At 43.8% G+C, this 11,825-nt stretch overlaps 1 long non-coding RNA gene across 1 annotated transcript; it reads right to left on the bottom strand.

Moving 5' to 3' along the window:
• Positions 1-6,401: 6,401 nt before the first annotated feature.
• Positions 6,402-9,703, bottom strand: LOC141576126 (uncharacterized). Its single transcript, XR_012504363.1, has 2 exons — positions 8,031-9,703; positions 6,402-7,379 (listed from the first exon to the last, which is right to left on the bottom strand). It is a non-coding gene; the product is annotated as an uncharacterized LOC141576126 (long non-coding RNA).
• Positions 9,704-11,825: the final 2,122 nt, after the last annotated feature.

Here is an 11,825-nt window from a genome sequence, read left to right as displayed (position 1 = left end):
GGTGAGGATGCCAGCCCAGCCGCGTGGGCAAGACTCGGTGATTTATATTTGCGTGACTTCTGAGCTCGCCAGCAAAAAGCTCTCACCTGTCTCCTCCCCGGGAAGTTGGACCACAGCACCACTCTCACTTTGTGGAAGAGGACACTGCAGTGAAGGAGCCTCCCAAAGTGAGGAGACTGGGGAGGAGGGGGGAGAACAACAACCAAAAAAAATCAAAAAGGCTCCTTCTGGATGGTCCCCAAGTACCATTTGACACCTGACCTTCCAAGGGGAGGTGAGCAGCGTTTTGAGCACTTGGAAGAAGTGGGGCTTTCCGGAGACACTCACACCGAGTGGAACCCACTCCTGCCCTTGTGATGGTTCTAGTTTGTGCTCTGAGTCTTTTATGTTTAATTGATTGAGGCAGAAGAGCCAATGGGACCTAATCCTCGCCCTGCCTCTCCTTGGTGGAGTTAGATGGAGACGTGCCCATGGCCACTGCCCACCGAGCCGCCAAGACTCGGGCGCCATAGCCTTGCGGGGACGATGGGTGGTGCGTTTGGAAGAGAAGCCTGCACGCCTGACTTCTTTGCTTCCTCCAGGATAGGTTTGCAGTCGGATGATTTCCTGCATATAATAAATTTAGGAGCCTCCCACAGTGCAATTGACAGGCAAGGTGGAAACTGTCAGCCCCCCCTCCCTGCCGTGATGGAAAACTTCTCAAGGTTTTCCCAGCAGTGCATTAGGAGGCTCTGTAAGAAGCCACTGTTGTGCGCGTTCTGAGACTTCACGTCTTCCATTAACCAGTTCTGAGACAGAGGACCAGTGTCTTCAGGTCCCATGCTGTTGCAGTACTTCACAAAGATTTTAACCCAGTTGCTAAATTGCTTGCATTTGTTAACCGTACAAAGGGGCCCCCTCCCCGCTGATGGAGCAAAAGTAGATGTTTGATGAAGCAGATAGCGCTCCCATCGGGCTGCGCTAAGGGGGTAGGTTTGAAACTGAGCACTCAGTTCATGCCTTTCACGAGGGGAGGGGAGAGGGCATTTAGCAAGGTTAACGATGACAGAAGGAGGAATTGACGCCCCGAAAAAGAAAGACTCGTTCCAGCGTTTCGTGACAGTTCACAGACAGATGTCGTGGGCTAAGTGAGTCTCGTAGACGCGGCGGTAATGCACGCCGTATATGCATATGGATTAGGGGAAGCAGGCTGTCAAGCCGCGGAGTGTGCGGCCGTCAAAGGCGAGACACCGCTGCAGAAAACCCGGGGAACCCACTTGCTGTTTATTTCTGCTCTTAAAGACCCAGCCCTGTTGTCTCTTCACAGACAAAGGACCAAGTGCTTAAAGAGCTTCAGGCAGGTCGAGGGGAGGGTGGAATCGGAGCTTTGGGTTGGACCCGCCTGAGGACACCGGGGACGGTAACCTCGTCTCCTGTGACGTCCGCTTTGTGTCTTTTCGCAGAGGCACGCCATCGTCTTCTGTGTTCGTAGACTTCGGCTCACCCCGTAGGCCCGTACCTAATCCCATCTTCCTGATGGCCGAGACGAGGGGTTGCAGAATTGTAAGGGCTGAGCAACTCCTTGGAATCAGTTTGACAATGGCGGTCAACCCCCCGCCCCCCGAGGTGACGTTAGGCTCTGTCCCAGGATGAGGTGCCTTAGAGGGGCATCGCCGGCCTTCCGAGCATCGGTGGAGGTCGGGTGGAGGGTGAAGGTGATGAGCCAGGGACCTTCAAACCAGGTTGGGTTTGGAGGACGGAGAGCGTCACTCAGAAGAGCCAGGAGACCTGGTTTGGGTCACGCTTCCCTCTCCAACCTTGGGCGGTCATTCAGTTGACCTTCTGAAGCTTCGTCTTCTTCCGTCGTTAAGACTGGGGTGGCTGGCGAGAGGCTCACTGTGATCTTGCCGAACTGACACTCCATGGCCTGACTTTGGCTTTGGCAGTGTGTCTCCACGGACTTGCGTGCAACTGAGAACAGCCTTGCTGTTGGCCCGTTATCTCTAGGTCTACCCTACTGTGTCTTTCAGGGCCCGGCCATCCCAGAAGACCCCAGGCATTGAGCGCTAACTCTGCAAAAAGCACTCAGAACCCAGGACACCCCTTAAACAGGTGCAAACACGACCACGACCTCCATCTCCTACCAACATGTTAATGACCCTGGATGGTCTGACTTCAGGACAGCGTGAGTGGGAGTGAGGAAGTGAAGGGCTCTAACCTGAAGCAGACATAAAACAGGTGTGCCCTGGAGTTAAGGAGCCACCTGCCTTTGGTCCAGGCCGTGCCCTCACGGAGAAGTTTTATGTTTCTCGCCTGCAGCAGGATTTTCCTGGGAAAGTCCTTCTTAGTAAGAGAAGGCAGAAATGGACGACCAGCCTGCTTAGGAAAGGCTGCTTGTTGCATAAGCAAAGGAAGAATTAAGGAAGATGAGTTAGTAAGGATACCGATCTGGGGGAAATTCTGAACAGGCAGCTGGTGACTAGCAAATGCTTTGGGGAAAACCCATGACTTCCCCAGATGCCTTTGCAAATGCCTACAACATGGAAAATGTAGCAGGGAGACCTTGAGAATTCAGCACACACCATCGCTTGAATTGGCAAAGCTGAGCGGAAACTGAAGGGGGGCAGTAAAAAGGCGACTTGCACCTGCCTTTAGGTTCAAAGGTCTACAGCCCTCTGATGCTCAGAAGAGAGAGTGGGATGACTGTGTAGGGACCATCCGAGTGAAGCAAGAATCCTTTGTAGGAGAGGAGAATCTGATAAGGATGCTAGAAATGTGTGTGAGAAGCGATGCAAAGTGCATGGAGGAAATTGTCTCTGCTTAGATAGGAAAAAAAATTAGGCATGGCCTCAGGGAACTGACCCGGGGATGGTGTTTTGACATGGGTCTGTGTCATTCAAGAGGGTTTCACGTAGTAAGTGAAATTTTCTTAGAATGAAAGGCGGTTAGGCAGGGCGAACGGCACGTGGCTACGTGGCAAAATGTTCTTGTAAATTCGAGATGTGTACTGATGTGTGGTTGGATGAAATGAGCTGTGCTTTCAAATACTCCAGCAGAACAACACCAACAATAATCATAAATTAAAAAAAAAAAAGCAGTTGAGAGATGAAACCAGGTTGGTAATATCTTTGATCATTGTTAATGGAGGGGTAATGGCTCTATGGGGGTTCATTATATTTTTGTATCTATTTGAAAATTTCTGTGATACTGTTTCATAAGAAAGAAAGAAAAAGAAGCCAAGGGGACCACCATTTAAGTACAAGCGATATTTTGAGATAGTATTTGCCATGAATAATGAACGAAGGGTTACATCTGCTCATATACAAAGAGCTCTTGCAAATTAATAAGAAAAGAAGAAGAAATAACTCAGTAAACAAAGGGCAGGGAACTTAATTATACAACTTACCAAGGAAATTCAAAAGGCCACTGAATGCAGGGAAAAGATTCAGCTTTAGCAGAGGTTAAAAACTGAAAATTAAAATAAATTGTGGGATCCGGCTCTTTGTTGCTCGCATCTCAAAGACTGTTGCTAAGGGGGTGAGAAACTGGGGCTCCTTGGTGGCATTCAAATGATGTGAATCCAGATGTAAAATATGTACGTTTACTTTGTAACTTCAGGGAACACATGCTCAAGAAATGTGTATGTGTGTGTGTGTGTGTAATGCTGTTCCTTGGAAAATGAGGTTTTTTAGAAACAGAAATTGAAAACAAACTCAATGCTCATTGCAAGAGGGGATTAAATTTGATACGTTCCCATACATGAGTACTTTGGAGCCGTAAAAGTAGGTGTAAATGCTTTTCTGAGGTGCAAAGCCATCCACAATGCACAGGTGAGCGAAAGCTCAGATTGCCACAGTTGTAAGCAGTTCACAGATATTCCACACGTGCGTCCACAAGGCTCTCACCTGTGGGTGGGAGGTTCTTGAGTAATTTATAGTTTCTTCCTGATAATTTTCTGTATTCTTCCACTGCATTGCATTATTCCTCATTAGTAATGCTTAATGTTATCAACAAAGCTCTGTACATTTAAAACTTGTAGCTGAGATAGCTCGTTTGATTTGCTTCTTAGAATTAAAAAAAGCTTCAAGAAGAACGTAGGTTGAGTCAAAGTTATGTGGGAAACGGTCATAATAATTGATTCATTCTTAAGGAAAAATAAAAATATATAGGAAGCAAAGGCTGCTTTGAAAATTAATTTGAGTCTAAGACATACATGAGTCCGAGAGAGTTAGGGGCACACATTTTGATAGCATGACTAGCAACTGTATCAGAAAACTGAAAGACAGTTTCTTGCACGCTGGTGAATAAAGCCTTGACCTGCAAAATTTAGAAGAACTCATAAATACATCTCCGATAGAATTTATGATGAATCTAAGACACGTTTTGCACCCCGAGACTTAACACATGCTTATGGAAGCCAAATTAACTAAAAAAAAAAAAAGACATACTTTTCAAACCACTATAATAAATAAAATACTGTTTTAGAACATGAGATGAAGGTCAGAAACATTCCAACTCCATACTTCCGTAGACAAGAAGCTTAAGACACAGAAAAGCCCTATTTTTACTAGTTTCTGAAATAAAATTGACTAAGGAAACATTTAAATAATGCTTTTGAAGCATTTGGCTTTTTGTGTGTGCACGTGTGTGTGGTCAAATACAAGTAACGTAAAATTTACATTGTAACCAATTTAAAGTGTGCAATCCAGGAGCATTAAGTACGTTCACCATGTTGTGCAAACATCACACTATTTCTAGAACTTTTAAAAAATATATATTTTTATTGGAGTATAGTCAGTTTCCAACGTGGTGTCAATGTCTGGCACACAGCACGATGCTTCAGACATACATGGACACACATATATTCGTTTTCATATTCTTTTTCACCATAAGACATTTCTGGAACCTTTTCATCACCCAAGGAAGCCCCATATCCATTGAGCTGTCGCTCTATTCGCTGCTTCCCCCAACCCCTGGCAACTGGGAATCTCCGTTCTCTCTGCACTGATTTGTCTATTACAGATAATTCCTACGGACGGAACCATACAGTGTGTGAACCTCTTGTGTCTGGTTACCTTCCCTTAGCGCCATGGTGTTGAGAATGACGTTCATCCGGGTTGTAGCGTGTCCCCCAGTTCGTTCCTTTTTTTTATAGCTGAACAGCATCCCAGCCTACGGCTATTTTGTTTATTCATCTGTTGTGTGTGTGATGGACCATTTGGTGTTAATCTCATTTGCTAATGAGCAGGAAGGTTATTCCAACTATGTTGGGGAAAGGGGCAGGGAATTCTAGGACTCGGGCCCCCACTCACTCTTGGACCTTTTAAGGTCAGCCTGCCTACAAACTGTCATGGTGCCTGTGGCTGCGCCACGGGGCTCATGGTCAACTGGAAGTCAAGTCTCCCGCCATCTTGGTTGTAACCAGCTTGTCCCCAATGGCTGTGTCCTTCCTTCAGTGGTTGAGCTCTGTCCCCACCCCTCCCACATCAGAACGGCTGGCTTATATGGCAAATCAATGTGGAACTAACTGAGGAACTGGTAAACCCTTTTCCATAGCAGCCGCACCATTTTGAATTCCTACCAGTCTTGTATAAATGTTCCAATTTCTCCACGCCCTCCCTGACCCTCACTCATTTCCATTTTTTGAATTGTATCTACCCTAGTGGTTGTGAGGTGATACCTCCTTGTGGTTTTTGTTTGCATTTCCCTGATGACTAATGGCATGGAGCGTCTTTTCATATGTTTGGTGGCCATCTGTGTATCTTCTTTGGAGAAAGGTCTATTCAAGTCCTTTATTCATTTTCAAATTGGGTTGTGTGTATTTTTGTTGTGGAGTTAAAAGTGTTTTTTTTATAAATAAATTCTGAATACTTTAGATACTCTGCACATGTCCTAGACTTTATATATTTTAGTATCCAGAATCATATCCGATACACAATCTGCAAATATTTTGGCCCATTTTTCACTCTCTGGATAGTGATCTTGATTTCTTGATGCACAAAATTTTAAAATTTTGACTAAATTCAACTTATCTGTTTTTTTCTTTCATTGGTTGCGCTTTTGGTGTCATATCTTAATGCCATTGTCATTGCATTTCGAGATATTCAGACTTATCCATAAGAGGAACCCTGGTGTGTTTTATAATCCATGATTATTTACTTAAATGTATTTTCTTTCCCTGAAACTATTTTATATTAAAATGTCTGTTACCATTTTTTGTTATTGTGTTTAAAAAGAGCAAACTTTTCATCCAGTTGATAAAAATAAAACTTTAGTGTAAAATTAAGAAGTTGGGAAATTTTCATGGGTCTTATTTGCTTCCTAAAAAAAAAACAAAAAACTGTCACCTGAAAGCTAAAACTTTCTATGTTAGAAAGATGAAATGTAGGCTATAACTGGAAAGGAAGCTTCTAAAAAAGTACTTTTGAAAGTAAAAGATGATTTTATTCAGTGCAACTGGATCCAATGGCTTGTATCCTCTAATACTGAAGAAATTAGAAGTCATCACGTATTGATCTGTGACTTATTCTTTGAGGAAAAAAATATAAACATAGCCTCCAAATTTAAAAAGAGATTCAGAATGCCTCTAAAAATAATAATGAGTTTAAACAATGTCAATTCAGAAGCTCTGTGACTAGTGACAAATCCAATCCTTGAGCTCAGTTTGGTTTTAGTTTTGTAAAATGGGGACGTAATTTTAGTTTTGGAGAAAACGGATCCAAAATAAAAATGAACTAACAAGGAAGGCCTGCAATAATTCCATGCAGGAACACCCTTACTGAGTCTGCTGTCAGAAACCTCATTCGAACCAAAGGCATGGATGTACAGACGTGTCACCGAAGAAGGGCTACAGATGGCAAACAAACATATGAAAAAACATTCGACGTCATGTGTCGGTAGGGAATTGCAAATCAAGACAACAACATACATATTTAAATGATCGAAATCTGGAGCACTGACAACACCAAGCGCTGGTGAAGAGGTGGAGCCACAGGAATGTCCTTCGTGGCGGGCGGGATCGCAAAACGGTACAGCCACGTTGGAAGCCGGCTCGACAGTTTCTTACAAAACGAAACACACTCTCATCATGTAACCCAGCAATTGTGCCCTTTGGTGTTCACCCAAATGAGCTGAGAACGTCACTCCACACCAACCTGCACGTGTTTAGGTACAGCAGCTTTATACAGATTCGGCAAAACTTGGAAGAACCAAGATGCCCTCCAGGAGGCGAGTGTTCCCGTGAACTGTGGTCCATCCAGACCATGGGTGTTACTCAGCACTAAAAAGAGATGAGCCATCGAGCCACAGAAAGACTTGGAGGAATCTTAAATGTATATTATTAAGCGAAAGAAGCCGATCTGATGAGGCTGCATATTGTATATTTCCAACTACATGACATCCTGGAAAAGGCAAAAATATGGAGACAATTAAAAAAAATCCTTGGAGTTATCAAAGTTTAGAGGGGGCAGAGAAAGATAAATAGGTAAAACACACAGGATTTTAGGGCCGGGAAACCACTCTGCATGATTCTATAATGAGTGGATGAGGGTGAAACCAAGGTTCCCGGCTGGGCTCAATGTGGGGTGCCTCTCTGCTTTGGGGAACTGCAAGACATCCTTCTTGCCTTCGTAGGAAAGAAACAAAGAAAGCAAAGAAAATGGAAGCAAAAGTTTTACGTAAGGCAGCTCGAGTGGGCCTCTGTTCCTGGCAACCTGGAGAACTTGACTTACGGTCCTAAGAGAGAATCTCTCCCGAGCGTGAGTTACTGTCCCTGTTTCTGACCTCAAGCAGTTGGCTTCCTTCAGACAGTGCTTTCAAAAGAGATGACTATGGCCATCAAGACAGATAAATGGAATCTTCAAGTCCCTCTGCTTGAGTCTATGACCCAGAATATAGTAGAAGCTTCTGGAGAGAATGAGGAACTGGGTGAAAACAGGCTGGATCACCCCAAGGGAAACGAACAGAAGTGTCCACACACAGAGGAAGTGGCTGTCCGGGGAAGAAGGGATGTCTCCATCCTGGAGATTTCCAGAAATAAGAAAGCCACTTGCCTGTCTGGGACACTTGGAAGAGTCCAGGGGAATTAAGTGACCCTGGGTCATTCCTCCCCTTGGTTTCTTGCGTCTGCCCTCTGGGCTTGCTTCGTGGCCGTATTTGGTGTCGAGGGGTGAGGTCCCGCGTTATAGGAATTGGTCTGGCCGGCTCTGTGGGTGAAAGGTCGTCTTTCGGAATCCATCTTCACCACAGATTTGATGAGCAGATCTTTGAAAACTCCCTGCTCTGCAGTCCCTTGGATTCTGGTGTCCTAGTTGGCTCCTCGGTCATGCCATGAAGATGGTGGGAGAAACAAATGAGTCAGAGAAAAACCATGAAACCAAGTAGGAAGTTGGAAAAAGTGAAATTTTACTGTGCATTTTCTGGCCCTTCACTGGTCTCCTTCCCTGGCCGGGATTCATCCTGAGAGACTATTTTTACTCTGTTCCTGACCCAGCGAAACCTTGAGGTTCTGCAAATCTTACCAGATTTAGATTCCATTCGTGTTTTCTCTGTAACCTCTTATTTCTGGGAAAGAGAGACAATCTGAAGGCGAAACTGTACCTCATTGCGTGGGCTTTGGTCCCCTTCAGGAGGACAGCGTGGAGGGTCTCTGGCTGCTCCACTGGGGAAAGAGCCAAGGAGAGCCCAGCCTCTCCTCCAGAGGTTCTCGATCTAACCTCTTCTCGAATGTTCCACAGTTGCTGTCATCTCTGAGGCCCTGACTGAGGGCTTTCAGAGCTGGGGGAGAGGCAGGTCAAAAGCGTGCCTTCTCCTCCTGGTGTCCAAAAGTCGTCTTGACCTCATATCAGGGCTGTCCTTCACACAGAGGCAGATGCAGGCTGGTATCCTCAGGAGGAAGCGGCCCGCGGTGGCACAGTCCCCAAGCGCTCAAGAAAGAAGTCTCCCACGCAGAATTTTCCCACACTCAGCACCCAGGGCAAGGAGCGGCCCAGGGGCGCAGCCCGAGCGCAGCGGAAATCACAAGCTGTGGGTAGCCGCTGTGGGAAGGGCAGCTGTGCATCTCACCCTCGGGGATCCTTCTAGATGGAAAGGTCCTCATGCTAAACCCAGTTAGCAGAGGGTTTTCAGATGGGCTTGAGGGGACGGGAGGAAAGAGACGCGTTCTTAGGGACATCGTTGTGTTGCATCTGTATCACAAATATGGTGCCTGCTGAACGTCTCTCTCCGTCTGTCTCCGACAGCATCAAAGCAGTGCATGCTGCCTTGTCTGAACTGAGTGAGACCTGATGTCTATTTCTGGTTCTGCCAACTGACTCCCGGGTGACCTCAGTCACTTCCTCTCAGAGCCTCAGAGTTCCCCTCTCTGAAAAGGACTTCAGAATATTCTTACAGCTAGTTGGAGCCCCCAAGCTGAGAAGAAGCTGGTAGACCCAGGTCTTGATCGCTGCATGCCGAGCCCAGGTGGACTGGATTTAGCCAGGGGCAGGGGAGATTCAGGGAGAATATTCCTTGGTCATTTTCATCCAAGTGAAGTGGCTTCCTCCTGCCACTTTCTCTGGTTTCACAAAAGCCTGTGGATGAGCAATCCGACTCCATCCAAAGCTGGTGATGGAAGAGCCCGGGAGAACAGTGGTGGGACTGGGGAAAAAACTGGAAGTGAACTTCAGCTTCAGGAGAAGTATCACCCAGATGAGTTCTGAGTGTTGGCCCCAGGTTTTGTGGGGCTTCAGCTGCATGTAAACCAGAAGGAAGAGGGTGGAGCTGATGTGTTCTCAGGTCCTAACAGTTTCTGAATCGAGGTAAAAATATTTATTAACTTCGTGTGTTAAGTGTGCATATTTTAACTTCTATGGTGACCATGAAAGAAATAGGAATAAGGTATGTAACTTTCTAACTATTAGTAAAGAAAAAAAAAAAACACTGAATTTAAAAGGAAACAAGAAAATACTTTTAAAAAAGCAGAACACAGAAAATGCAAAATGATAGAATGAAATCAGAATATGACGCTTCTTTAAATAAATTTCAATAGACTAACTTCTCTAATTGAGATTAAACTAGGTTTTGAGGGTGGCCTTCAAAAATAAACCAAGGTGTATGCTTTTTATAGTGGACACAGGACAGAAGATTTCCAAAGGACTGAAAAGGAAACCGTGGGAAAAGATAACAGTAGCCAAAAAGAGACCAAAACAAAGTGCAGCTATATTCCTATCAAACAAAAGAGACTCTAAGGTAAAGGGAATTAGGACAAAAAAAGAAAATTACTGCATCATCGTCAGGAAAATATAACAATTCTAAACTTGTAAAGTAAGAAACAGCCTCATAAGATAGAAACATAAATGCACACACAGGCCTGGAAGGAAAAATAGATAAACTTATCATCATAGATTTAAGCAGAGAGATGTACCATGTCCATGGACTGAATAACTCAGTATTTTAAAGACGTCAGTTTTCCAGATTGACTGAGGAATTCAATCAAAGCTCTGCCTTTTTAAAGAATTTGAAAGGATGTTTCTAGTGTTTATGTGGAAAGGATCCAAAAGTTTAGTGTAGCCAAGACAATAATACAAAATAGGGGACCATATTTGTTGTCAGATAACAAGAATTATTATGAATAATGTAGAGATTAAGATGGTCTGTTACTAGTACAGAAATAGTCGAATTGATCAATGGAAAAGAATATAGAACCTAGAAACAGAATTATGCATAAGTGGAAAAATTTATAATGGAGCTAAAATTGCAAATAATAGAGAAGGGAAGATTTTTCAAGAAGTCATAATGAGGGAATAACCTGTTACCTACATAAGGAAAAGAAATGAAATTTAACCTTTTCCTCAATCCATTCCTATAAAATCAAACCAGCAAAGACCAGATTGTGAAGTATCACACTTTTGTTTCAGAAGAAAATACAGAAAACTCTCTTCTTGATCTTAAGGTAAGGACAGTTTTGACATGAACAGCACATTTTTGTGACACATTTTAAGAAGGAAAAAAAAATTTTTTTTAAAAGCTTCTATAAAGAGAGTGAAAAGGCAAGATTCAAATTCTCTCACAAATACATAAAAATACATATAGTCATTTCCCGAATACATAAAGAACACACACGACTCATTTTCAGAACGTGTTAGTAACTCCTACAAATCAGGTTTTCAAAGTTGATCATGAAGCAACAGAAAAATGACAAAAGGCTTGAATAGGCACCTGCCAAAGGGAACGTAAATGGCTATGAACCCATGGAAAGGTGCTCAGCCTCCCCAGTAATTAGGTCACCGCAAATCAAAGCCATGCTGTCATATCACCAGACTGGAAAAAGCAGAATATTCAGAGCATAGAGACTAGTACAATTCTCTGTGAAAAAAAAACAAAAAACAAAAAACAAAGCTGTAAGAAACCAGAAGGTCCACTGGCAAGTGAATATTTTTTTAAAAAACTGTGGCATATGCTTACAACGGGATACTTCGCTGCGCGAAAATGAACTAACTATACGTTACAGGTCAGTGTGGATGGAATTGACACGTTGTAACTGACTGAACTTTGATAATAATAAAAAAAGAAATGGATGAATGTCATGAACTGATTCTTGGGAGGAAAAAGTAAGTCACAAAGACTGTCACAGGGGTACTTTTATTCCTGTGAAGTCCAAAAGCAGATATACTATTAATAGATGTTGAGAAATGAGAGTCATTTCCTAAGGAACATAGGGAAATAAACTCAGATTTCAAGACTGCGATTTGCGCTGAGCAGGGACAGAAGGAGATGAAATTAGAAGATGACCTCAAAGTCATGATGATAGTTGTTCTTCCTGAAGTGCCACGTGAGTTCATGGCTGTTGGTTGGGTATTCCTTATTCT

The sequence above is a fragment of the Camelus bactrianus genome, chromosome 36 (genome assembly GCF_048773025.1).
Source record: "Camelus bactrianus isolate YW-2024 breed Bactrian camel chromosome 36, ASM4877302v1, whole genome shotgun sequence".
NCBI classification, from domain to species: domain Eukaryota; kingdom Metazoa; phylum Chordata; class Mammalia; order Artiodactyla; family Camelidae; genus Camelus; species Camelus bactrianus.
Note: the sequence above shows the minus strand (reverse complement) of the source record. Positions and strands in the feature narration are given on the sequence as shown.